The sequence below is a fragment of the Lipotes vexillifer genome, unplaced genomic scaffold (genome assembly GCF_000442215.2).
Source record: "Lipotes vexillifer unplaced genomic scaffold, Lipotes_vexillifer_v1.1 scaffold911, whole genome shotgun sequence".
Lineage (NCBI taxonomy): Eukaryota > Metazoa > Chordata > Mammalia > Artiodactyla > Lipotidae > Lipotes > Lipotes vexillifer.
Genome location: NW_006781377.1, coordinates 468,295 through 471,478, shown reverse-complemented (window position 1 = coordinate 471,478; position 3,184 = coordinate 468,295). Strand labels below are relative to the sequence as shown.

General features: G+C 40.8%; 1 protein-coding gene across 1 annotated transcript in view; it reads right to left on the bottom strand.

Moving 5' to 3' along the window:
- Nucleotides 1-3,184, bottom strand: part of SLC15A5 (solute carrier family 15 member 5) — a 90,409-nt gene that overhangs the window by 65,807 nt on the left and 21,418 nt on the right.

Below are 3,184 nucleotides of genomic sequence, written 5' to 3'. Positions count from 1 at the left end.
TTGTGTGTGTGTGTGTGTGTGTGTGTGTGTGTGTGTGTGTGTGTGTGTGTGTGTATCACATCTCCCTTATTCATTCCTCTGTTGATGGACACTTAGGTTGTTTCCATATCTTGACAACTGTAAATAATGCTGCCATGAATATTGGGGTACATGAATCTTTTCAAATTAGTGGGGTTTTTTTTTTCAGATATATACTCAGGAGTGGGATTGCTGGGTCATATGGTAGTTCTATTTTTAGTTTTTTGATAAACCTCCATACTGTTTTCTACAGTGGCTGTACCAATTTACATTCCCACCTGCAGTGCACAAGGGTTCCCTTTTCTCCACACCCTGACCAACATTTATTTGTGTTCTGTTTGATGATAGCCATTCTGACAGGTGTGAGGTGATATCTCATTGTGGTTTTGATTTGCATTTCCTTGATGATTAGCGATGTTGAGCATCTTTTCATATGCCTGTTGGCCATCTACATTTCTGTTTTTAGCTTTCTTAATAAGTGCATACACATCAGCTATGTCTTATCAGTTTTGTTATCTATGTTTGCTTTCTATTTAGAATAGATATAGGAAGAATGTGTTCTCTTTTCTCTAAAGCAGAAGTTGACAAACTTTTCTGTAAAGCGTCTGATAAGATTTTAGGCTTTGCAAACCATACGGTCTCTACAGCAACAAGTCAACTCTGTTGTGACTCTAGAGAAGCCATAAATAATACCTCATTGAATATGCCTAATGAACCTGGAAAAGATTACACGGTTAAAGAGTTGAAACTTATTTATTCCACTTTTCAAAGTATGGGAAAACTCAGGAATACTCAGGTTACACCTAGACCACGGCATGGGTAAACCAAAGAAATTAGTGTCATTTGAATAAAGCTTCCAGTGTCTCCTCCTAACAAACAATATTAAAAATAAGTACCTATCCCAGTAGTACGGTTTGCAAGTTCTGGAGGAATAATCTCTACCTCTCAACCTTTCATTGGGTCTAAATACTGCTGCTGGAATCCCATTGCAAAGGGGGTGTCTTACAGCTACTGAAAGTGGGGTCTGGCTGCTCACCGCTCAAAAGCCAATAAAGAGGCAAGTTTGGTGGAAAGGAAAGTTTGCTTTATTTTGGATGCCTGAAACTGGGGCAGGGGGAGGGCGGACTCCCGTCCAAAGGCTTACTCCCCTCCACTGACAGCCAGTGGGCAAGAGCTCTTATTGGCCGAAGGAGGGGACTACATGTAGAAACAGTACAGTTAGTTCTGAAAGTCATCTTGAAATTGGTCATACGGTGGTCTGACGAGCATCATCTTGGTTGTCTTAAGTACGGTTAATCTTCAGTTCCGGGGTCAGTTTGTTCCCATTTCCTTGAGGCCAATTCTTGGAATTGTGGCAGCTTATATCACGGCTACAGTCTGGTCATCATGTACTTAACTTATTCCACCTGGCACGGGTTTCGGTATCTACAAGACAGCTCCCAGGATGTGGCTTAGAATATTATCTACAACTCTTGAGAAGGAACTAAAGGTCCTTGACTATGCTTAGGGCCTAAATGATTATTGTTCTGTCCTGTTTGACTGATTTTCTTTGCTTCTGCATTTTCTTACTTCTCTGATTAAATTCATTCTTTGGCTAAAGTTTTTCCACAGACAAAGGGCAGGCAGAGGACATGGCGGACAAGGACCAAAGGGTCCTACTCCGTTTCATTAACATTAGCTTAAAAATTATTGAAGTAATATTGAATATAAAAAAATTTACCCATTTAAAAATATGGTTTTATGGACTACTATATTTAAAATAGATAACCAACAAGGACCTCCTGCATAGCACAGGAAACTCTGCTCAATATTCTGTGATAACCTAAATGGGAAAAGAATTTGAAAAAGAATAGATACATATATATGTATAACTGAATCACTTTGTTGTACACCTGAAACTAACACAACACTGTTAATCAACTATGCTCCACTGTAAAATAAAAATTAAAATCAAATTAAAATTTTTAAAGTATGGTTTTATGAGTTTTGGTCAATGTTTTAGTTGTACAAACACTAATAGATCTACATTAGAACACTTATCACTAAAATATGAAGGGCTTACCTAATTAGATCAGGCCCACCCAGGATACCAGGATAATCTCCCCTTTGATTAACTCAAAAGCAACTGATTAGAGAACTTAATTACATTGCAAAATCCCTTCACCTCTGCCATATAACATAAGGAGGGGGTGATATCCTATCATATTTGCCATGTTCTATTCAGTAGAGACAGGTCACAAGTTGTTCCCATACTCAGGGACATGGATCTGCCAAGAGTGTGACCCACCGGGGGTCATCCTATGGCATTTCCCATACATCTCCTCCCTCTCTCCCTCCCTCCCTCCCTCCCTCCCTCTCTCCCTTCCTTCCTTCCTTCCTTCCCCCCCTCCGTCCCTCCCTCCCTCCATTCTTTCTTTCTTTCTTTCTCTTTCTTTCTTTCTTCCTTTCTTTCTTTCTCTCTCTTTTCCTTTCTTTCTTCCTGCCTTTCTTTCTTTCTTTCTTTTTCTTTCTTTCTTTCTCTCTCTCTTTTTCTTTCTTTCTTCCTTTAAGTAAAAGAAGCAGAGTGAACAGGTAAGACTGGCTATGAGAAGGGGATATTGAAGGTTTGAGAAGAAAGGAAAAGGTTAGAAACAGTCATATGAAGGAGGAGGAGAGAGAATGATTGCATACTGTACACCTGAAGGATGATGGTAAGGGTTCACTTGAGGTTGGCCATGTATTTAGTGCCAGCATAGCATGATTTTACATTTTTCTCCAAACCTGTTTGGCTCTGTGAGTACAGTAATAGAACAAGTAAAGAGTTGAATTTTAACCAGGATTGCTTCCTTCATTCCTCAGGAGAGTACTGCTAAGTGTGGGGAAAGAGAGAGAGGAATAGTGGATATGGAATTAGATTGTTAGTTGAAGACCAGCCTCCTGACTCTACTAATTCCGCTTGCTGATTTACGGTGGGGATTGGCTCCTTGCTGTGCTCAGCTGACATTACCCAGGAGGGTGGATTGGTGCCCAACCTGCTTCTGCTGGGCAGAGGATTGAAGACCAGTTTCTTACTTGGTCCCACCAACATACCACTCAAGCTGGGGAAGCAGAGTGTCCCTGCCTGCTTTGTACGTGTGTGTGTGTGTGTGTGTGTGTGTGTGTGTGTGTGTGTGTGCGCGCGCGCGCG